The sequence below is a fragment of the Chiroxiphia lanceolata genome, chromosome 16 (genome assembly GCF_009829145.1).
Source record: "Chiroxiphia lanceolata isolate bChiLan1 chromosome 16, bChiLan1.pri, whole genome shotgun sequence".
NCBI classification, from domain to species: Eukaryota; Metazoa; Chordata; class Aves; order Passeriformes; family Pipridae; genus Chiroxiphia; species Chiroxiphia lanceolata.
Window position 1 is genome coordinate 10,265,000 of NC_045652.1, and position 24,917 is coordinate 10,289,916.

A 24,917-nucleotide genomic window follows, 5' to 3' on the forward strand; every position below is an offset into this window, starting at 1 on the left:
GTTATTTATTTCTTTCTGGGAAATGCTGTCATTTGCTTCTGAGGAACAAATCAATGAGAGGGCAATAAAGATGTAATCTTATTGCCGACTCAGGAAAAAAATTAAAATGAAAAAAAATAAAAAAAGAGGACGAGATAAGCATTTCAGCAAATGTAGAGCTGCTGGTAGTTCTTCCATTCAGGTGTTTGGCAGCTGTCAGTCTATGTGGGCAGAATGCATGTTGCTGCAGATTTAGAGCTGCTGTTGAGCCCAGGCTGTGTGTTTAGTCCCTGCTGTTTGAGTTAGCCCGAGTTTTCACTGTTAGTATGAAACAGGTACCATACCATTAGCTGTGTTTTCTGGCAGCCAAAAATGTGAAATCCTGTAGCTCTCACCATCTGGCCATGAGCAGAAAAGGTGTGGGGTTTTTTTCCAGTGGAAATCTCTTCTTTCCAGGGTGTTCCAAATTATAGCTCTGTGCCTTATTGACAAAATTAATCTCTTGTAGGCTGCACATCCCCTGGATTCAGTGCTGTAATTTGGTTTGTTGTCTTCCTCTTCTCTCCAGTCTGTCCCCATCACCTGCTCTCTGACACTGGATGCTCTGAGGGGGAGGAATCAGCTCTTTGCTCTGTACCTTTACACTGACTTTGCAATCCTTTTTTCCACCATGAAAAATGTTTGTCGCTGGTGATTATTTATAATCAGAAAGAAATTGGCTTAACAATTTTTTACAGATTTCTTGTTGAACTTGGCAAGTTAACATTTTGGAAATTACAGACGCGCTAGGAGAAAGCTTGAGGTACAGCCATTGGAATTGAAACGTTATGTGCTACCAGATTTATTTTGCTTGGCAGTTTCCAAAATACAGTTGCAACGTCATCAGTCCATGGTCATGTTTAACTTCCACTGACTTCAGTGGGAATTTGGTCCCCAAACTGCTCTGAAGTGGCAAACTGTAGACCAGAAGTAAATGGGTTTGCATGAATAAGGCACTAGATTTGATGTCAAGAGATCTGGGTTCGATTTCAAGCGTTGCTGGCGAGGCTCCAGCTTTGGATCCGGCCTCACCTAATCCATTAAAGATGAGCAGACGTGTACAAGCCTCAGGTCCACATGTTCAGCTCCTTGCTGAGCTCAGCCTGGTGCGGGCGTGTGCATCTGGGAAATGGTGCTAATAACAAGATAGTCACACTTGCAGTTATCCAGTCGTATAAAACCTGAACATAAAAAGTCTGGTTAGGCTGGGGTAAATGCTTATCTCTTCAGATTTATTGTAGTCACTTATTCTATGCACAGCCCTCATGAGGACTCAGGAGAGACAGGAGATTTATAAATAAGGAGATGGGACTAACAGATAAAGCCACTGTCACAGCCCAGCTCTTGGGGATTTATAGCTAAACTGCATTGATTTTTAGTTCCCCCCTTTTTTTTTTCCCAATTTGAGTGGCTAAGGACATAAGAAATGATCACAAATTGGTGATGACCCTGAAAATCACTTTCTAATGGTGATGAAAATCTCTTATTAAAGATTTATGTGGAGCGAGGAACCAGGTGACAACTATTTCTGGTGCTGAGTGAATGTGCCTCGGAATAAGTAAACATTACTGATGGGATGAATGTTCTTTCTTGAGAATTTTCAATAATTAGAGAATTTTCTTAATTATAGTCGGATATCTAACCACTAATTACTCTGCTAAACTGTGCTCTGGTAGCTGGAGAAATGCAACAACAAATTTACTTACCTATTAAAATCTTTATGTGTCTATTACTGCCACCAGTCTGTGGCTCCTCAGAAATATAGACTCTTATTGATGGGATCCCAGATGCTAACTAGAATTTAATTTAGTTAAATGGTTTGTAATACAGATTGTATTTCTCCATGGTTATACACCAACAGAACAAGATAAACCATTACCAATTACTAAGGTGTTTTTTTTTTAACCTACTTGCACGCTTCCTTCTTGAATTGTAAATATAAAATATTTACAACTATTTACGTAAAATATTGCTTTTTTTGTGTCAGAAAATCTGCTGCCTATGCTATAAAGTTGCTTTCAATGTTGTAGTTCCAGTTGCAACTGTCCAGCAGTTTATAAGATATTACATCTGGCTCTACTTATCTTTTTAGTAGATTACACTAAAGTGAATCCTTAAGGCTAAACCCTCTAATTTACTAAAACACATGCACATAAAATTACAGCTGTCTTACCAAGGCTTTAATTGATTTGAACAGAACTGGGATTCATTTAAATGGTTCTAAAACTTAGAAAAGCAAACTTCTTTCAAATCCAGAGGAAAAAAAACCACAAGTAAACTACCAAAACCAAAACACCCCCAACCTGCCAAACAGCCCTAATTACTGGTTTATTGATTGGCTCATCAGTGCCTTATTCTTTATCTCTGTGTCTGCTGACACCATCCCTCCCAGATCCCTTGGCTCCTGTGGCAGGTAGGTGTGCTTCCCACAGAGGGACCATCTTGTCAGCAAATATGATGTTTTCTGTGATTAAGTCACAGTATCACTCATAAAAGTAACTATATACATTGTGTAAGGTTCACCTCTCTGAAATTTAGCAATCTAAAGTTTAGATATCTAACTTAAGCTGGAGGCTGGGCATTCATTGTCTGTAAAGTACAAAGAGAATGTAGATAAGGCATATAAATAGTTTTTATGCGTATGAAGTTGAGATAGGAGGTTGCTTCCTCTCTGCAGGTTTTCTGCTGTTAAAAGACCCCTTTCTGACTTCCTGCACACAATTTGGAATGAGGTATTTTCCCTGATAAGTAGATGGGAGTATTTTGAAGAGGTGCAGGAGATTTGGAGCATCTGCTCTGGGAACTGGTGTACATCTACTCAACTCCACATATCCTCACTGCGTGCAAGTGCCAATAGTTTTACACCAGATGTGGAAGCCCCTCAACATCCTGGATTATAACTCACAGGAGCATGAGGCTCAAGAGGAAACATGGAAGGGAGTATGTAAAACATTAAGCAAAAGGGAAGTGAGTTTCCTTGAAAGGCTCAGTTAGAAGCTGTTCAAATACCTTCCCAGGAACTAATGCCTCCGTTTTGCATTTTCAGTCTCATTACCCAGTCCTGTCACCCAGCTTAGTGTTGCGAAGTGTTCAGGCATTGCTGCTGCTGAATGTTAGGGAAACCACCAGAATCCAATTAAAAATCTCCTCAGCATTATGAGAAACAAAGAATTGGCTTTCAGGAGTATTTACAGCATTTTGCCCAGAAACGTGCTGTGTTTCCCACCCCCAACCTTCTCCCTGCTGCCAGGCCCTGTGTGCATTTCCAAATGGTGTCTGTCTGTGCAGTCAGCAGTTAAAAATATGAGGCAAGAATTGGCAGAAAGAAACTTTCCAGCTCGTGTAATAAACAACCATAGATGATCATAATCCATAACCATACCTTCTCACTTTTCCCTTGGGAGAGTGGATGTGAGAACAGCACATGGCAGATGTTAGTGGCTTTGCTTAGTGCAGTGCTTCCCATCTCACAGTACACTCATGTGCTTGGCTGGCAGGTGCAGGAGCCTGCCTGGTGCTTATTCTTTCCTGTGCTTCCACTGATAGCACTGGAAAAAGTTGGTTATTTCAATGAAAATGGTGAAGACATATTTTACACTGGATAGTTGTAGCACTATGTACTGCTGTGATGTTGAAAAGTGGAATTGGTTCAAGGCTTCCCAACAGTGTTGTTTGTTTCCCAAAGTCCATCACCAGCACAGCCAGGTGTATGTTTGCCATTCCTGCTATGGGAAGTGAAATTAGACCTGGGAGAAAAATGAAGAGACAGGAAGATGTTTTGCTACTTGTGCTCTGTGGACAGGATGGTTTTTTTCAGCATTACTCACTGCCCTTTCACCCTTTCTTTGCCTCAGCCATTGCCCCAGGCTTGGAATTTTGAACTCTGATGAGGCCAAAGAAGGGTCAGAGACAGTTTGCTGACCTGGCAGTGTGCTCTAATTTGCTTTAATGGAGACATTGATGTGTGTTCTTACTAATATACCAGACGGATACACAAGTTTGTGTGTTTGCCTATATAGAATCATAGGATAGTTTGGGTTGGAAGGGATCTCAAAGATCATCTCATTTCAACTCTCTGCCATGGGCAGGGTCGCCTTTCACTATCCCAGCTTGCTCAGAGCCCCATCCAACCTGGACGTGGACACTTCCAGGGACAGGTCATCCACAGCTTCACTGGGCAACATATGCCAGTGTCTCATCACCTGCAGAGAAAAAATTTCCTTCTAATATCTAATCTAAATCTACCCTCCCTCAGTTTAAAGCCATTCTCCATTGTCCTTTTACTCCATGCCCTTGTCAGAAGTCCCTCTCCAGCTCTCTTTTTAGGCTGCCTCTTGGTGTGTGTGCCCCTGTGGGATTCTGGCAGCAGCCATTTGAGCAGACATGCCTGGTGTGTGCCACACAAACATGGAGCACAGTGTCTCACCTGCAGCCTGGGAGCTTCTACCCCAGGGCTAGTGGAGGGATAAGGTGAATTTACACCTGGGTAGGAGAGACCTGTCCCTTTTATGCCTCTCTTATTGGGATCTCCATTTTTCCCTCCCGTTGCTTCTGTCATTTCTCCTTTGACACAGGACAAATGCTCAAAAACACCAAATGACTCAGGAACCAAATGTTATTTTCAGACTGAGCCAGGTGCTGTGGTCCTGCCTGGCCTCCTAAATCTTGTTGAAAATGCCAAGGAAGTGTTCAGGGAACTGAACTGGTAATCTTGCAGTGGTATTTCAAGCCCTGCTTCAGCAAAAATTGTTTGAGCATTTATTCAAGCTTTGTGGAGTCAGGCATGTATTTAAGTGTTTTGCTGAACCAGACCACATTTAGCTTTAGAGCTTTTAGATTTATAATATTTTTGTAAGCAAATGTCAATAATTTCATATCTCTGGATAGCTTGAGGTGTTTTAAAACAACCTTAAGGATGTTGGTCTAAAGTTTGCTGTCTACATCAGAAATGTTTGAGAGAGCTACTGAAATCATAAAGAGAAAATGGACCTAATAGTTTGCTAAAGAGATGGTAACTTGTTGGCAGAAGGTGGTGCTGTTACCTGATATTGAAGCAGATAACTAAGTCCCATGTCAGTGAACTTCTGCTAAACAAAGTCCCTGAGTAGCAAAGAGACTTTTTTCCCTCCCCCAGCCACAGATGTGATACGTGAATAGATACAGGTGAGGTTTCCCGGTCTCTGATATACAATAATCTTCTTAATTAGAAGGCAGATGGCCATGTCTACTTTTCTTCCAACATAAAGTAAAATATCAGGTGAACTTTGTTCTTCAGAGAAATAAATGCAGCCATACCGTGCTTTTTAAAGGGAGCAGCTGATTTCACCGATGTGTACATGTGGCTTGCATTGAACAAAAGCAAAAAGCAAAAAATGATTGATATAAGGGACAGCTGAAAGGTTTTAAAGTGGGGTGGTTTTTTTCTTTTTCATAAGCACAATGCTGTCACACTTGATAATGTCAGAAGTCAGGCGAGAAAATTTGGAAAAATCCAAAGGGAGGCTTTGGATGGGAAAACTTCTTTTAAGTTCTGCCTCATGCATTGATAAAACAGCGGGTATGTGTGAGCTGACAGGTGATGCAGAGCAGCACGTTGGGTGGATGGAGCAATTCACATGTGTAACACATAAATCACTTCTTGGCTCCTCAGAATGATTTCAAGCCTCTCAAAACATGTAACATCTTTTTGAAAAGAAATGATGAAATGTAGCTAATGATGTAATGGAGAATGAGTCTCATTTCTGAAATGATCAGATTTTCAAGCTTTACATCACAATCATAAAAGTTGGATACTTCTTTTGTATTTAATAAAAGTTTAATTTTTTTGCACCTAATCCTATGCCTGTGGGGCTTAGGGCAATGGAGTAAGACAGAGGAGGAAATAGAAATTGTTATTGTATGTTTTCTCATAAAGATGTTAGTTGAGTGGTTAGAAATTGTGAAAATGGAATGTTTTACCTTCTTCTGGACTAGAATACTCAAAAATTATTGTACTTTTACTCCACTAACAGTTCCTGATTTAGAAAATATTAGAATGTGAGAAAGGCTGTTCCTGAAATAGCTCACTGCAAACTGGTGTCAGAAATTGTAATCTGTGTTCTAAATTGTTTTGATACGTTTTCATATTCAAGAGATCTGGAAAATTTTCCTGAAGGGAGGCCAAATTTCAAACCTTTCAAAATCTCTTTGCCCACTGCTAGTCCTTCAGTGATTTAAGATCATTTTAGATACAAGCCTCTATAACACAGAAAAAAACTTCACATGTGCTAAAGATTAAACAGTGAAAAAAAAAAAAGTCCAAATCATGAAATAAATCTTTCAGGACTCTTGCTATCAGCTAATCTGAATCAGCAAGGAAAGTACTGGTGGATTAGGAAGGGTAAGAAATATTTTTGCTCCTATGAAATAATATCCCTTTTGGATTGACAGCTGTGGAGAGGGGCTTGTGATACCATCAGTGGCCAGAGCTAAGCAGAAGCCCTGAGGGACTGCATGGACTCTATACCTCAGAGATTAATATGTACAGCTGCCATGTGCATTTTGGGTCATATTTTCAAAGTTCTGAAAGCTTGGCTTTGATTCCTTTGTTAGAATAGCTCCATGGATGTACAACTATCCAAAAAATATCTGCACTTTGAGGGGGTGTGCGTGCTGGGCTTTGAAAGTCTGGCTTTTGGAGACAAGGCACTATGCCATACCTTCAGAGAAGAGAAACACAACTGGTCAGATGCCATTTAAGATACAGCTGAACCAAAGACTGAAAGGCTCTTGCACAATTTTCAGACCTTGAGCATAAGGCTTCTTTTTTTTTTTTCCAACTGGATTTCACGGTTGAAACTGGGTATAAGAATCTTGAGACTAGGGAGCAAATAGCTTTTTATGGAGATTTGAATTACATTTTACACTTGAAAAATCAGTCTAAGCAGAGAGTGAAATGGCCTGTCTTTTTGTCTCTGTGCCAGTCCTCTGCTGCTCTCTCCCTGGTCTCAGCAGGTTACACTCCCAAGGCACCTGGAGCGAGGTGTGGCTGGGGCAGGGCAGGGGACAGGTACTAAACAGAAAGAAAACATTTAGAGCTTATGCTGCCTCCTCCTTTGAAGATCTCCTTTAAATCCGTTTTAAAAGCCTGTAAGGATTTTGGCTCTCATTTATCCTGGCTTGGTCAAGTGATACAGCAAAGAGGTGCGGGCTTGCTTAAGGCTTCTGCTGCCAGGTTCTCAGCATGAGCTGTGGTATCATCAGCATCTTTTCATTCACTGCAGTCTCCTCTGCTGACAAACTTCCTCACCACTTTGGTGGACTGTTTAAAGTCTGTGTCCATTGGTTCTTACCATTCATAGAATAATAGGATCATAGAATCAACAAGGTTAGAAAAGACCTCTGAGATCATCAAGTCCAACCCTTGATGCAATCCCGCCGTGGTTCCCAGACCATGGCACTGATGCCACATCCAGTCTCACCTTAAAACCCTCCAGGGACGGTGAATCCACCACCACCCTGGGCAGCCCATTCCAATGCCTGATCACTCCCCCTGTAAAAAATTTCTTCCTAATATCCAGCTTAAACCTCCCCTGTCACAGTTTAAGACCATGCCCTCTTGTCTTACTGATAGATACCTGGGAGAAGAGACTGACCCTGATCTGGCTACACCCTCCTCTCAGGGAGTTGTAGAGAGTGATGAGGTCTCCCCTGAGCCTCCTCTTCTCCAGGCTAAACAACCCCAACTCCCTCAGCCTCTCCTCATGGGACTTGTGCTTGAGTCCTTTTCCCAGCCTCGTTGCTCTTCTCTGGACTTGCTCCAGCACCTCAATATCCTTCCTGAACCGAATCATCATCACATGGACCTGAAGAGTTCATAAACTCGATAGATATTTCCTATTTTTTGTGACTTTCGATGCATCTCTGGACAAAGGGGTGATTTTACTGTTATTTTCCCTCAGAGCATGACTCCAGTTCAGGGCCCTAAATGAAAATCTGTAAGCATAGAGCTCCAAAACCTCAATTCTCACTTGTCAGTGGGGGAAAAAAAATATCAGCCTGATGGTGGCACAGTCTAGCCCTATAAATAGCACCTACTCAAGTGAGTTATCCTGCTCCTGTGGAATGCAGTTATATGTCAGCTATGATCATGCTTTCCCATTTTTTTTGTGTGAGTTGCTGAAAAGCAAACCTTTCCCACAACTAATTGTATTTGCTAATTACCTGCGAAAAAGCAGTTATCTGCAAGTGATGCAATTCTTTGGGAAGGCTTTTTTAATTGGCAAAAATGGGGAAAGAAGCTCTTCTGTGGATGCTGTTTTCAGAAGAATCTTCCCAAATATTATACCTGATGTATCACATTAGACACATCAGATTGGGTTGCATCAGCAATGTTGCATTACATCACATCACCAAGGTAATGTGCTGTGACAGACTTGCAATGCAATGTGTCAGCTGGAAAATGGGGAAAGATGTGATTTCCTGAACAAAATGCTTCTTAAGCTTTATGGTATTTTCTCCTCCTCTAACTAAACAAGTGGCTGTTTATGTGTTGGGGCATTTCTTAAGAGACTCAATTGCCTGTTGAAGAATTCTAAGCATTCCACTTGTTTCCTGGCTCTCCATTGATTATTAACAGGTCTAGAAAGAAAGGTATGTTCTGCTACTTACATTTCCATACCCAGGTTATTATATAGCTGTATGCCCAAAATTTCAGTAAACTGAGAAAGCACTCTCTAGAAGGAATGTTCATGGAGTGGTGTGTGCCCAGCCAACCTCACAAAACAAACACTTGCCATCTGCACCCCGTTCTTTGAATGATCTTCTGGTCAAATTCAGTTGATGGCAGTTGGGAGACTTTGACAGAAGACTTTGTTGTGGTCCTTGTTGTGACTTGGAACAGAGTAGAGAAGGTGGAAATAGGTGCACTTCAGGTGTAGCTGTGGAGGTAGGGGATGTAGAGATGAAACTGGAGCGCAGATGAAGGAGAAAAACTTAAAACTGTTAAGCTCTTTAGAAAAGGAGGAGCTATGAAATCCATGTAAAAGCAAAAATAATATTTTTAGCATCTTTTCATAATCTGCATTGTCAGCAATAAAATACAGTATGTTTGCCTCCTCTTCCAGTTACTTTTTTAAAAAATTGCCCACTTTTGATGAGCTACCCAGTGTTGTCTGACATTGAGCATCCCTTCAGTCACACATTATCTTCAGCGAAACATCAAAACCAACTGACAGAGAATTTCTGAAGAGGGAAGTGCTATACAATAATGATGAACATATTGTCTTCAAGCTGTGGAGGTTAACAACCCCAAATTGCTTTGATATTTGTACATACTGAAGTAAGAAGAATTTATATGTTTGCTCTCATTTCAGTGGGCTCTTGTGATTCATTACATTGGCACTTCAGAGTTCAGAATAGTCACTTGTTTCCTGCAAAGCAGCACCCTTAACTTGTTACTATTTGGTTTCTCATTATTGTCCCAATTCTTTCTTTTTTATTGCTGCACAAATACACTTTGGTTTAACAGTGACTAGCCTAATTCTGCTTTCTGTAGAGTTCATTGTGAGAAGGATCAGGGTTCTGGTGTACTCAAAAAGAAATCAGCTGAGTAAATCTATAATAGATTTGCTGTTTAAACAATGCCTTGGATCATTAAAACTAAAAAAAAAAAAAAAAAAAAAGTTGTTTCTGTACCTATGGATACCTTTCATTTTTTGGTCAATAGGGTTTTTTGTGAAATGGCAGCAGGCATGTAAAAAATATTTCCTTACCTTTTTGCTTACTTTGATTTAGTCTTTGAGGACAATACAGTCATTTTACAGTCTGTCCTGGGTAAGGGAAAGAACATAATTGCTGAGAAATGAATTGTGAGTTGAAAGTCTTTAATCTTTCCTTGACAACCTACACTCTTGCTTGCTCTAAGTAGGTATAAAAAGAGGTATTCAGGTGCCTAAAAATGCAAATAGGCTTGCAATGTTTTTATGTTTGGTTTTGGTTTGGTTTTTGGTTTGGTTGTTGTTGTTGTGTTGTTTTTGTTTTCTTTTGGTGTGTTTTGTTGTTGTTGTTTTCTCTCTAGAGATGAATGGTAGACCCCACCAGCCCTCTGCAAAAAATGCTTATTGTACCTATAAATTCCTCCACTAGAAACTTTTACTGATCTGGATCCTATTATTGCACTGAACCCTCTGGCTGCATACCCAGGCAATGTCCAGGCAGTGCAGGGCCATCCCATATCACCTTGTGTTATCAAAATGTTTATTTGCTATCTATCATAGGCATAAGTCATTCAGATCAATAACAAACATTCTTAGTCCAAATATTAACCATGCTTTCTATTTACAAGCCAGCTTTAACTCACAATAACCCTTTTTCTCCATTCAGAACTCCTATTCTAAGTATTTTCTTTAAACCTGTTATTAATTCTGCCTTTTATGTCTAAACTCAGTACAGCAGCACAATTAACTGCTTTACTTAACATACAAGTTTACAAGTGATCTCTGATACCACTGGCATTAAGAATGTGAGGTTAAACTGATTCTCATTACAAGCTGATCTTTACACAACCTTTGGTTGGTAGAACTGGCAGCAGACATGTATTGCAGAATTAATTTTAAGAGTCATAAGAAGCATTGCTACATAGAGGTGAGATCAGATGAGAATGGAAGAATCCATGGATGTTTTTGATCTCCATCAGCTCAAGAAATTGTTTGGGCTTTATTCTGTGGTTTAAAATAAATCCTTAATCACACTGTCAACATTTTGTTTTCTGGTCTCCATTTCCTTCTGATTATAAATAAGAATCAGCTTTTCCTTTCGTGAGACTGGCAAGCAGAGAAGTTCAAGCTTTTCTGTTCACAGCGAAAAAGATCTGTTTTTCCTACTACAGCAGGAAGACAGTGTTTCAGTTCTTCAGCTCTGTGGACTGAGGCTCCTTTGGTGGTGAGTTCATAGAGACACAGCATGTTCAGATATTGTGACAGATTAGCCAGAAGTATTCCAATATGAGACTGAGAGAGAAGTCACTCCACGGCTTGTGATGGAATTAGGGAACAGACTGGTGATACATGTTGGTGAGTGACTGAAATGGTGACTTTCCCCTGCCCAACAAAACACATCTTTGTAAAAGTAAAGCAGATAAACAGGTAAGTGAGCTAATTCTGTGTTTCACTCTGTGAAGAGCAGGAATTTAACAGAATTTTAAAAGAAGTAGAAGTGATTGAGACCACAAATGACTAATACATGACCAAGGTTTCTACAGAAGCTATCAGGTGAAGGTAATGCTCTGTTCTGGCTAGATTTATGAAGGCTGTGATCAGCAGGACTGCCAAAATGGAACTATGAGTTTCAAAAAGCTTGAGAATAAGGCTGAATTCCAGGGCTGCAGGGCAGATGCCATATCTGAGTGAGATCTGTAATAGCAATGCCAAGGACGTGACAGAAAAAAACACTTGAACCACCCACTCCCCTTCAGGAAAATTTCTGCTTTTGAAACTCTATGCAATAGGCACCCAGGCAAGCACTGAAAGACTTTAACACATGGAATAGCTGCTGAGAAAGCTGCAAGAAATCACATTTAAAGAAGCAAGACTGAAACCAGCGGTGTGACATCTCTGGGTGGGGAAAAGAGGATGAAGGGATTAGAGAAAATGGAAAGTTTCCACCTGGTTTGTAAATATTAATGTGGAGAACTCAGCACAGCAGTGTCTTGTGAGCACCTTCTTTAGCACCCTCTTTTTGGTAGGTTGCTGGAGATTTGCATTGCTAATGTGCTTGCTTGAAAGTTCTCCCAGGCTTCCAGGGAAAAAGGGAGATGTAATCTTTCAGGGAAAGGCAATAAGGTGCTTGAGTAATTTTACCTCTGTGTTCTAAACTGTGGATGTACAGGATATGAAGCCTTGGGGTTTCAGGATAGAAAACACCTGAACTTAGCATTCATTAAAGAGAGCTGGTTTCTAACCACTGTATCCTTGATAAGTAGCACATCAGTAGGAGGACAAAATAACAATTGCTCTAGGCTTGGAGAAGCTTTTGCATTACTGCTACTCCAATTATTTCCTTTTTCACACGTGTTCAGCAGTCTCTCGCCTCTGTAATTACCACACTGAACACTGCAGCTATTAGATACAGCTACCAGACTTTTAACAAGCCATCATTACTTGCTCTTGCTATCTTACAATTTAACAACAATGTCTTTGAGAACCTGTGTACCTTACTTCTCCTTTAAAAGGGACATGTGCATGTAAAAGTTGGTTGCAGCCATAGATTTTGCTAAGGAACAGAGCTAAGGGTAGAGCTGCAGGACGTGGAAGCTGGTGCACGCCCTGGTCCTGATTTGAATATTCTAATTATTTGTGATATCTGTATTGGGCAATTCTTTCCTTTCATTGATAAATACTGGCTGAGGATGCTGTCCCAGTAAAATCAAACCCTAAGACCAAACCAAATTAGAAAATATATTGATACCAGAAAGCCTCTGAGATCTTATGTGGATGTCAGGTGTGAGGACAGCTGTGTATGGGCTTTTCTTGAACACCTAAAGAAGTGGAGAAGGCAGGTTGAGAAAGTTTGCCTTTACCCAGCTTTCCCTCTGTTTGGCAATTTCTTTCCTCTACTCTATGCTCTTGTAATGGTGCAGAACACTAAAAAAGAGGTAATTTTTTTGTACATCCAAGCAAGCAGGAGCGTGGTGGGCCGGGTTGCCTGATTAGCTGTGGATTTTCTGTGCTAACCCCAGGTGGCCAGGCAGAGCAGGCATTTAAAAACTCATCCATCTCTTGTCTTACTGTCTTTGAATTTGCATAATTAAAAGTGAATTACTTGCTGTATTTTTAATATATGCAGTGAAAATGCATGAAAAGCTGAAAAATTACAGCGATCCAGTAATTCATGTCATGTCCCATTCAGAATTACAGCTTTCCAGTCCCAGCTCAAACACCAAGGATTTCCTGCCACCATAAAGCTATAATTGCTGAATTAATAACAGCAGGTTTTGGAGAGTGTCTGCACAGACTCTGTGACCCAGGTAATAGAAATACTCATGTTAAAGTGAATTTGATACATGTGACTTAATCTATTTCATATTAGGCTCAAGTAGCAAGAATCATTGCTTTCTTTGCCATGGGATGTTATGAGAACTGCAGTGAGGTGTTTAGCTTAAGCCAGCTGTGTTGGTTAGCCAATGGGGATTAGAAATCACATTTTCAGGGACAAGCCAGGCTAGTTTTCCTGCTACCAGAGGACTTGTACCCCCTGCTACCAGAGGACTTGTACCCCAAATCTTTTAGTCTGCTCAGCACTTCTGGGAGGTGGAATTCTCCATCCAGCTGCAAAAGCATGGAGAACAGGATGCAAAGGAAGATGGTGAAAGGCTTCTGCTAATGTTTCATCACTCCTGGATTTTATTAACAACTACTAAAAAAACCCAATCTTCCCCTTCACCTTCTAACTTGGAAACAAATTCCACAGCTGCTGCTCTTTGCAAAGCATGTCCACCACATCTATGGCACTCGTAAGAACTGGGATGAAGGGATTGATGCATCTAAACAGAATGACCAGAAGTTAACCAAAATGGCATGATGGAAGTGAAAGATTCCTTTTTTATTTTTATTTTTTTGTTTGAATTTTTGTTTTGGGGGTGGTTTTTTTTCTTTTTTAGGGATTAGTTATTGGAGGAAACTGGTGATCCATTTGCTGTGATTTCCTCAGGTTGGGACCCTGGTGCAATGGGCATTTGAACCTGGGGGCCTCCACATTTATTTCAGCAGATTTTGTGATTCTTAGTCTCTGCTCTAAGCTCATTCAAGCCATTAGAGATCAACTGGTCCATGTCAAAGGATTTGCTTGTACCATGGAATTGATTTACTGAACAACTACTCCAGTTGCAAAGCTCAACTGCAGCAAAAGTCAAGATGTGGGAGCAATCAGACACTGAACTTCTCAGCTCAGGACAATGTACTGTGCTGGGGATCTTTGAAATAGTCTCACTGAGATTGTATGGACATCGTGGATAAAATGTACTGGCAGTTTCCGGGGCTGACAGTCTGGTTCCTTTCATAAGAATTACCATCATTAATTAAAATCTCTCTTTCTGTCTAATTATTTCAGGTCTAATTCTCTTGCAGGTTCATAAATAGTAACATTCTGTTATCCTGGAAAAAAGTTCATTTTTCTCCTTTTCTTTTCCTTTGTCACTGCTCTCATTTTCTGCCCTCTCATGGCTTAAGGTAATTAAACTTCCAGTGTCTGGTCACCTCTCTGAAATATTTATATGTAATCAAAGAGATTTTCATGTTTCTTTTGCCTGCAAATCTCCATAAGAATTTTGAATAAAAAGGCTGTGCTTTTCCCTTCTGCAAATAACTGGAGAAGAGGGGCCAGGGATCACAGGTTAGGAATCAGTTCTTTCAGCTCTGGTTCACTGTTACCCAGACCCTGTGCTACCGAGTTACACTTCTAAGAGCAAACATTTCAAGCCTTATAGCTTGTAGGCATTGTGGAAGGTGTTTAACCTGATCTTTGTAATTGCCTCTTTGCCATTTAACACTGAGATTACAGCATTTATCGTTGGATGTAGATAATTCTCTCAGCTGAACTTTTGCATCCAGCAAACGATTTTTGCAGAATATTCCTGTGAAGACATTCGCTGAAATTTGTACATGCATGAATGCATACAGGCAGAGTAGCTTGGGCTGACTCATGTTAATGGTGAGGAGAAAAATCTTCCCAAAGCCAGGTATGTGCAGCACTGTTGCCCAAAAGAGCTGAATATGAGATCTGGGGATTTTGCGAAGGAATCAATATAAAACAGCAGTGTTGAGGAAGAAGCAGATCCTGCCTTGGGCAGCTTGAAGCTGAAACAGAGAGATCTTTCTCAGTTGCCAGCAAGGTGATCACATTTGTCAGCTCACTGAGCTTTCCTGGGCAGATGTTTAACGTTCTGGCTGACGTTTCCTTCGGTTTTTCTTTATGGTTTTGGTATCTAACACAGCTAAAGGTCAAAGTAAATCATGAATGAAATTCTACCAACTGATATTCAGTGAAGGACAAAAAGGTATGTGAGAGGCTGGTTTACAATGCTATCCCCTAGATCAGAGGCCATCCATCCCCTCCGGAGGAGTCCCTGTGCTCCCCCCTCAGAGCTGCAGGTCTACCAGCCTTATTGACAAGAGGTTTAGAATATGACTGGGACACCCACTAATTTCACCATTAAAAGAGCAAATGGTATTTGAATCACTGCAAGGATTTGGGAAGCTTCTCTGAATGCTTTTATTTTAAGAAAAGAATACCTAACTTCTTCCTCCAAAACCACAGAAGTGTTAGAACTAAGATTGCTGCTCCAGCTGTTTACTTGTTTTGTCACATGATGAGGGAAGACAAAATCAAGGTTTACTGCCCATTGTAAGCACAGGAGGACAAGTTCCATCTATGGGACAGCTCATAGGCTGGGAGGCTCTGTTAGATCTGCCCTTCTGATCAGCACCTCATGTCAGTATTGGATTCCTGCTTGGTCCAGTGTGCAAAGCCTTTCTGGTTTCCCAGTCAATACAGTTCAGCCCAAGCTGCCATTTATGGAACATTTACAAGCAGGGCTTTCACAAGCAACGCTTTTAATGGCTGTGAGGCCTGGAATCAATGGTGTCTATCAAACCAGCTGAATTCTGCTTAGAAGCAATTAGTTCTGTGAGCCACAAAGACAACAGGATTTCCAGTGCCCATGTCCTGCATTTATCTCTGGATAAATGGAGAGCTCATTTGTGTAGTTACCAGGTGCCTATTTCATAGATTTTGTAGGAATGTTAATACCTTGACTACATACAGTCATACTTATTGAGAGAGGCTTTGTGATCATATAAAACTTAAGAGAGCATAAGAAGAATCAGTTTTCTTGGATATTTGCAGCGCTGCCTGTACCAAAAAGTAGTACCAAAAATGCGTGTCCACAGATCACAGGCAGAAAAGTAGGTATTTTGAAATACTTTGATGGTAACAAGAATGTTGTCTCCTCTCCAGTGCTGGGGTTTTTTAAAGCTCAATAGGCAGCAAAATGAAATGTTTTACAGTTTTATCAAGCACAGCACAGTCACTGATATTATACTTGCAATTTCATGACCTGGTAAACAGATACCTTTGTGCTTAAGGGTCTAAGTGTCAGCATGTAGAAAACTGATGATTATGCTGCTTTGTGAAATAGAGGCTCCTTCATGGGAAATGTATCGCACCTGAAGCAGCATCACTTGATATTTGCCCTTGTAAAGCATGGCCCTGTGACCAGTGTTTCTAGTGAGATAAAAGGTGAGAAGAACTGGTGGGACAGTTAATCTGGAGATATATCTATATATTTCAGCATGACCTGTATAGAACATATACTGCCTCTTTGAATACAGTGATTCAGCATTGCATGCTAGTACTGGATTCTTCTCTTGGTCCAGTGTACAACCTTTATGGTTCTCAATACAGTTTTAGACAAAGCCTACCATTTCTCTATAAGAAAGACTTCCAAGAACAACACTCTTTGTGGCTTTTAGGCTCTGAAATGATGGTGTCTATCAAAATAATTGAAAAGTTGATTTCTCTTGATGGGTGCATTAAAACATCTGCAACTCCTGTAGATCTGGTGTAGCTAATTTTATAAATTAAAAAATATGAGGGGAGAGATATGAGGGGAATCTAGCTGTTGAAGAACGGACCCCCTAAATGTGAGTTTTCACAGGAACCCTTTTGCTTTCACCAGGGAATGGTAGCTTTATGTTATTCTCACTGTGTCTTATCTAATGTGTTATTGACACTATTGCATTTGCTTTCAAACACAGTCATTAGACATTTAATTTGCAGCAGCTGTAATTTATATTTGTAATTTTGTCTAAGATCAATAAAGGAAACTAAAGAGATTTATAGTCCTAGTTTCAACTAAGATAAATTGAAACAGACTCTATTTCCTTGAAAAGCTTTATTTAACCAGCATTTTAAAAGAACAAAATGAATTAGATGAGATATTTGCATGCAAGCATGGGTAAATAATCCCTTGTGTCTGGAAGAAATATTGGAAAGAATGAACATGGTCAGTGTGTTCTTCTCTGAAATACAAATAAACTCCCTGGTAATGTTACCTTAGTGTAGGATCTAATGGGAGTCAAGGAACCATTTCAAAATGCTTCTTAGCAGTAGCAGTCAATAAATATCCTTGAGATGTGTTGTATTAATACTGCATAATAAGGCTGTAGCTGCATGTTTTAAATACTGTCAGGATCAGTCTGAGAGTGGAAAGTGAGACCCTGAAAGCACAGCCCTGCCTTATTTTACAGCAATCCTTGAACATGGATTGCAGAAAAGTGTTAATAATTTTTGAAAAGTCTGGATTCATTTATGAAATATTCATGTTCCAAGCAGTGCCTCATGCATGGGAAGAGGTGCCTCTCCCATGCAGCAATTAGCTGAGGGATTATGCTGAGCAGAGGAGACGTGAGCAGTGTCAGGCCAGCTCAGGGCTGTAGTGCAGCTTCAAGAAGAGTCTGATGGGAGGGAGGCAGAAATGCCTAATGAACCTTTCCCTTCCTGCACAGCAGCAGAACAGGATACTGGATCAGTGCCCAAGAGAGCTGATGGCTGGGGATGGGGGATATCACTGCAGCTGGCCCAGAACAGGGCACAGTTTAGCAGCTTGTGGCTGTGCTCATCCCCTTCACTCTGAAGCCTTTCAAACATGTGTCCTTGGGGAAGGGAGTATATTCTTTCTCCACTCTCTGTTAATTTGACTTATTCCTAATCCAGCTGCCTGTTGCCAATAGACTGCTGGCAGTGCTGTGCCAGGGCACGTGTTGCTCTTCTCTGTGATGCAGCCAGGCTTGAAATTTCTGTTGTTTTGCATAAAGCTTCACTTTGTGCTGTTGCGTGATCAAATTAAAAAGGCAGATTTCATACTGAAGGAAAAGATAATCTGTACTTCTCTGTGGCATGAAGTGGAAAGTTCCATAATAAGACCTTGACCTTCTCCACCAGGAAGTTGCATGAGGTTTTTTCAACAGGTTTTTCAACATGACTGTGTTTTGACTTGGAGTTTTGCTAAACTGCTGGACCCTTACCGGGTTTTATTCGTACGTCCTGAGCCCTCACTTGTCTCAGAGGTCCTGATGTGTGGTGTTCATGGACCCACATGAACATGGTTGGTGTGTGGCATGGTGGAAGGGAGGGAAGGGAAGTCTGTTCCAGCCTGCACATAGCTCATGTCCCACTGTCAGTCTGGAAAGATGCGCGTCCAGCTGACACATTCTGCAGGTGTTTATCCCTTTGGGGAGAAATCCAGGCTGGAAAGTGGTGAAAAACTAATCTGTGCTATTCACAGATTCCTAAAGTGAGGGTGGGTAGTGAGGAAAACTCCCCATTTTCTACACTTCATCTTGTCTAATCCCATCTACAGAGAAAGCAAGAGAAGAACCTGACCCAGCTGCGTGTGTGTGCTGCACTTTATGAGGAGCATTTGTCTTTAAATGCTAATTATAAAGGCAGTTACATACTGACCTGTGAGAGACATAATTTATCCTTTTTGTTCATGTGGCTGGTTGTTTGAATTCAATTAATTTAATATGTTTTTAATAGTGCATTGCTGCCATCTCTACAGTACCTTTTAAACAACAATTTTTGCTGCAAGCAGTCAAGCAGCACCCTGTGTCTAGTCATAGCAGGGGTTGAAAGTTAGCATTATGATCTTGGACTTAACGTGACTAATGTCTGAACTGCAACAAAGTGCTATATGGGCCATGAGATTGTAAAATACATAATTATATCAATTCTTATAACTACTATTAATAATAGCTGTACACATATTAAGAGAATTACTAGATATGCCATTGAGGGATTATGGTGCTAGGGCCAGAATAGAGGCAAGAGAAATCTATGGAAGAAGACAGGCCTTCTTCTGAGGTCCTTCTCTTGCAAATGAATGACACAGAAGCAAATGTGCCAAGGGAAAAAAAAAAAAGGTTGAGAGTTAAGGCTCAGCATCACATGGTGAATTTAATAGAACAACTGAGAAGTAGCCTGTAATCTTGAACCACTGCTAGGCTTACATCATTATCCTGTTCATCCAAACAAAGCTGTGGCACACTGAAGCCCCAGGTGCTTTGTTTATTGTGTGCAATCAGTTCAACTTGTCATTTCACCTACACTTTCTATTACCCAGTGTTTTCCTTAGAAGCTTCTAACAATCGACTCAGGTGAAAGATTTCTTGAAATGAATAACTATTTGTGAGTCAGTGCATGGTATTGGATTTCACCTGCCGTGGTTTTTGGGAGAGAGAAATTTAGAAGGAAAACCAGATAGATTTAAATGACTGGTAGGTTAGTTTGAGGACCTCCCAGTACCAGGTAATGGCCCTATATCCTGTTGTCAGCCTGCTCTGTCTTCAACTTGCCAGGCTCAGCCTACATGGAGGCAGAATGGTCTGTTCTTTTGTCACAGCTAATGAGCCCGGGGGAGTTGTTTTCCTTCCAGAACTTTATGGTTGTATATCCCTTGTATCTGTCCTCTTCTGCTGAGTAAATACTGTGTGGGAGTGCAAGGACGAATGGCCGACTTTAAACTGCAATAAGAGAGATCCTCTGCTAAGAAGGGTATATTTCTACTAAGGAGGTCTCCTACCAAGCATCAGCGGAGAGGCTTTTAACCCACACTGCAGCGCAGTCAAAGCCTCTGGAGTGTCTTCAGCGCATTACACCTCTGATTATGGAGGTAGAGGGATCAGTATGACCACCCCCAAATTTAATACTCCCCTAAGATGGATTGGTTTTCTCTAACTATTTTCAGGGCTTTCATTGAAAATGAAAGTGGGTGGGTGAACACATGGCTGAACTGAGCTTTGGAGACCACCAGTTCAGCTCACCAAACACCAGTGTTGGGAGTCACAGCTGCAGTCTGGAGATTGGCAGCCCCCCCACTTTCATGCACTTTGCCAGTGGGAAGAGTGGGATAGAGTGGAGATACATCTCTGTGGCTTGGGTCCCTGGGGTGAACAAATGAAAGAAAGGGATGTTTAAGAGATGTGTGCCATTAAAGTCAGCATTTCAAGTCGCTAAATAATAGGCAGCATTGTGAAGCTCCTCCAGGGAGGAGGTTTCTGGTGGTAGCTCTCTCTGTGCCTCCCTGCTGTGAGTCATTGTGAACTCAAGTTCAGAGGAATTGGTACCAAGGAAAGAGCATTAGATAATAACCTTGAAAAATCAGAGGACAGAAAGGGGGAAAAAAAGGGAAAAAAAATATGCACTGAAAAGAGCAGAACTGCCTCACCTTAAAAGCGTTCTGTAAATTATGGAATCATGCTTCCCAACTATATGGCTTTATCAAAACCACCATCTTTTCAGGGTGTAGAGGCATGTGCATTGAGATTTAAGGACTGTACATATTGTGAGATTTAAGGACTGTACATATTGTGCCATGCAGCCTAAGCCAGTGGTTGGTATGGTGCCAGTTTGCAAACTAACCCATCGAGGCAGTGGAAATGTTTTTAAATCTTATGCTTGCAATTATAAGGAACAATAGTTTGTGGTGCCTCGGGAGAAACAGTGTGCTGTGATTTCCTTTCTCTAAGCATGCAGGTCTCTAGTGTTAAGAACACTGACATCTATTCAGGCATGTTTTACCTTTCTAAGAGCCATAGACAATGGCATGTTGTGTGGGAATTTCGTGGTGTTTCCTAGCTGCTGGGCCTTCTTTTCTTGGAGATAAACACACATTGTGTTATTAAGAAAGACCCTTCAAGTTGCTGTTCTGATTTCTATTCCCTTCTACACTGGTGCATGCATTTATTGTTTGTTAAAGGCTGACAGCCCTGGAGACCTAAGCTCTTTATTTATCCACGGAGTGAAATTCCTCTCTCTGTAGAGGGGATGCCAAAGGCACTAATTGTCAATGATGTTGTTGCACACAAAATATATCCTTTTTCTGTTTTCCACCCAGAATAATTTTGCCATGTGAAGGACAGCTCCTGAAATGGAAGCTGATTTGGAGAATACATCTAACAGAGGCAATGGGCCTTCAGCTTGGAAACCTGGATGAGCCCAAGTGAAGGTGGGGGGAAGAATGGAGTGCTGTTAGAGGTGGGATTTTTTTTTTCTGTGCTCAAAAGTAGAATGTTCTTTGTGGAGCAAACTTGAGAACTGGACTGTATAATCAGAAGTGACCAATAACCTCTATTTTGGCAACAGGACCCGTATGCTAGTGACACTGTCCTTGTGGGGGGAGCTCAGAACAGTTTCAGATAGGACCTCTGGGTAGGCACACACCTTCACATTAGGGATTGTGATTGTCACCATCACAGTGTAGGACTCAAACGTCAGAGAATTTTAGTAGTTCTTTTGCTCATCTGTTTAAAATTATCTAATATATTCCAACTGAGCTCTTCTAGCTTTCTGCTTTTCTCTGCTCTGCATCTTAGGCCTACCTGGTATCTGCTGGACCAGAGGAGAATTGTATGTCCCATCCTTAAGCAGTCAAAAATGTTGGCATTCTATTCCTATTGATTTTAAATGTTGTCCTGACATATGACCGTATTACAGCTTGCAAAACCCAGAATTCATAGAAATGACCAACTAGTTGCCAACAGCCCATAAAAAGTAATGTTAAATGGCTTTTTTATTTACTTATTTCCTTCTATAAAAACGAGGTGGTGCTGAGGAGAAAACCTGAATTTAACAAAAAGCTGAATTTCTATCTTCTCTATTATATTCCTTTAACAACTGTCTAAGTAGGCCACATCCTTCAGCCTTACTCATCTCTGAAATCCCAGAGAGCAGGAAGCTCACATTTAATCTGAGGAAAGATAGCAGCTTTGACCCAGTGTTTGTTTTGCTCCAGTATTCTACAGGAATGGCTACAGGGCATTCTACTTGAGAAACGTGAAAAGCAAATTTATTTTAATTACATCAATTTATGTTCATTAAAAAGCCTCCTCAATAACTAACCCTGGTATTGAATTGTTTTGTATCTCTTCTTAATTCACTCACACAATGTTTATTCAATTTAATTGACAGCAAGGGTGAATTTATAGGACTATAATTCACGTTTCTGGTGAAAGGAAAAAAACAACGTGGAACTATATAATTTGCTGCAAAAGTGAAGTAGGGAGATTCATCAGAGCAAACTGTATACTCAATTTTAATAGTTTCCCTCATCAGGGTCTCTTAATGGGGTTTCTTTTCGCAATTACTTTAGGGCATTTGAAGCTGCCTATTGTGAGAATTTGCCAAACAACACTGAAATAAATCCAAATATTAGATGAGTTTTTAGCAGTGTAACATGTTCACTTCCTTCTATCTTTGATAGCATTTCCTAGAGTAAAAAAATACTGTATTTCCAACAGGTCTCCGTTCTCTCTCTTTTTTGAAATCAAAACCTCTGCTTCACCATTTCAGCATAGGTTGTGGTTTTTGTAATGAATAATCAGGCCACTTGTGTTTCCTGAGGATCACAAGTAAAGAAGGTGCCTCCAGATAAGCTGTTGATAATTGTTGCTCGGCCTTTCTGTGCATGGGTGCATGGAAAAAAAGGAGTAAAGTGGGATCTGACCACCTGCTCATGGGGAAGGACTCTGTATTGGAGTTCTGGGTTTTCAAGAAATTGCTCTGTTGTCAGTATAGTACCTTTGAAATGACAAGATTTCTTTCTGTACTAGAATAAATAAAGGTAATATGATACTAAGAATTAATAAACGGAGTTTATTTGTCCAGACAATCACCCTCCAGTATAGAAATCAAAGGCACGAATGAACTTTGGCCTTGCTGTGTGAAGCTTTTACGATATAGTGATTATTATCAGATCTCAACAACTTCCAGTAAAGCGTAAGTAGCATCAACAACTGCTATCACACAATTTCATTGGGCTTTCAGATAAGTATCTGGAAGTAAAATCAGGTTTTAGAGGTATAAAGAATGCAATTACCATTTTAATATCTCTGCACAGGGAACAGGAAGATTAATTTTTGTAGGTCTATTTTCATGATTTTTCACAGGTTGGGAAAGATATGCAAAAAGCTGGCAACAATGCACTAGAAATAAATTAAGTGCTGCTGATAGCTAATTAAAGCAGCAAAACCAGATAGGAGAATCACTGGAAAAATCAAAATCTCTTGTGCTTTAAAATCAGCTGTACTTGTGATTGGGTTTCCAAGAAGAAAGAGGAGAAATTTTGATATTGTTGGCTCTCATTTCTTAATGAATCTTAAATCAGCATTTTCAAAGCAAGGCTGTGTCTCAGAAGTCCAGAGAATAGAAAAAAAGAAATTATTTTTCTTCCCCTTTAGACCATATTTATTGTGATAAACTTGTGAGTGTATTTATTGTTACCTGTCAATTCCTGTATTCTAATACATGGATATAGTGTGGTTTATAGCTTAATTTTGAGCTCACTCACTGCTTCCCGACAAGGCTTTTAGAGTTGGTCCAACAGAAATTGAACTCGGCTTCTAAACACTGTGGATACGTGACTACTTTATTGAGATACAGTTTAAGAGAAGAGGTATAAGCTGGCAAATCTACCAGAGAGCTGGGCTTCTTCTGGGGAAAAGCAGTTGTGTTTTGGCACAGAATCAGCAGGAGATTTGCTGCAAGCGGCTGGTGACCTTCTCTTTTCCTTTAAAACTCGATGTGAGCTGAGCATTAGTAGCTGTGCTACATCTGGGGGGGTGGAGAAGGGGGATGATGTACCGTCCCCAGCCTGCACGGCAGTGTGCAACATCATGTCAAAATCAAGATGGACTTGATAACTCTAATTAGGATTATCTGCCTCTAGCATGCTGCCAGGGATGCTGCTGAGATGCTGGGGGGGTCGGCGAGGTGGCGAAACAACAAACGGCGATCGGCGAGAAGAATAGACTCAAACCCGCCAAAGGGCACGTTCCACTCTTTTCCTGCCTCTGAAGCATTAGAGATATCGAGCTTATATTTTAGACTGGAGATAAAGTATGGAAAATCCATGACTTTTAGGTCCTGCTACAAATTAATCTATTCAGCAGACAGAAAGTTTTAAAGCGGGTTCAGACTTGCGGCGTCGCGCTGATCTCTGCAGGCAGGAGCAAAGTCACAGCCCATCGTGCCTCCGACAGCTCCCTGCAACAGGAACGGATAGGTGGCAGATTTTAATGACTCATTAACGTAGCTGACCACATTTCTATAAATGCTGGGAACATTGATGTCTCCTGCAGCATATTTCTGAGGTGCCTGGGGTTTTAGTGCCAAAGGTGTTGAGATTGTTACAGGTAGTGCATGGAATTTTCTGGTTTGGGGGATGCGGGGTGGGAGGAAAGAAGGGTGCAAAATACATGTACTTGGGGAACTCTGGAATATTTAGCTGTGTTTGCCTATACTGGACTTGTCTAGGGGTAATATGAAGGCCATAAACTTCTTGCCACAGTAACCTTAAAGCTATAAAGTCACGCAGCTGATGAAGTCCTTTAATACATTTGTATGCAAAAAACCTCTGTGATTTTAAACCTTCCTTAACTGTCTGTCTTTGAGGAGGCAAATTTATGGTTGCTCCATTGACATCTCTTTTAATGACTAAAGTCTAATGAAATGAAATAAAATTAGTTTATAGCTAGTGGAAGAAAGTAAGGAACTTTTTTCCTTCATTCTCCTTTTAGTGAAGAAGACAACACCAGCTTCCTCTTTCCGAGTGATTATGACCTGTGATTTGAAAGATGGTATTTCTTGGCACCCTTTTCCTGCTGTTGCTTTTCCCCTAAGCATCAGTATTAAACGCTCAAGAGGAAAACTATTTCAACAACCTAAAATTTTGTAAAATAAAGTGGGAAAAGCATTTTTTTTCACCCTCCAAGTATTGCTGATCCCACTTCAGAAATTTGATTTCTTTTAAAAGCGTGTATCTGAGCTTTCCAGAAATTTATTCCAGAGCAGTTGCATCCAGGGGTTGA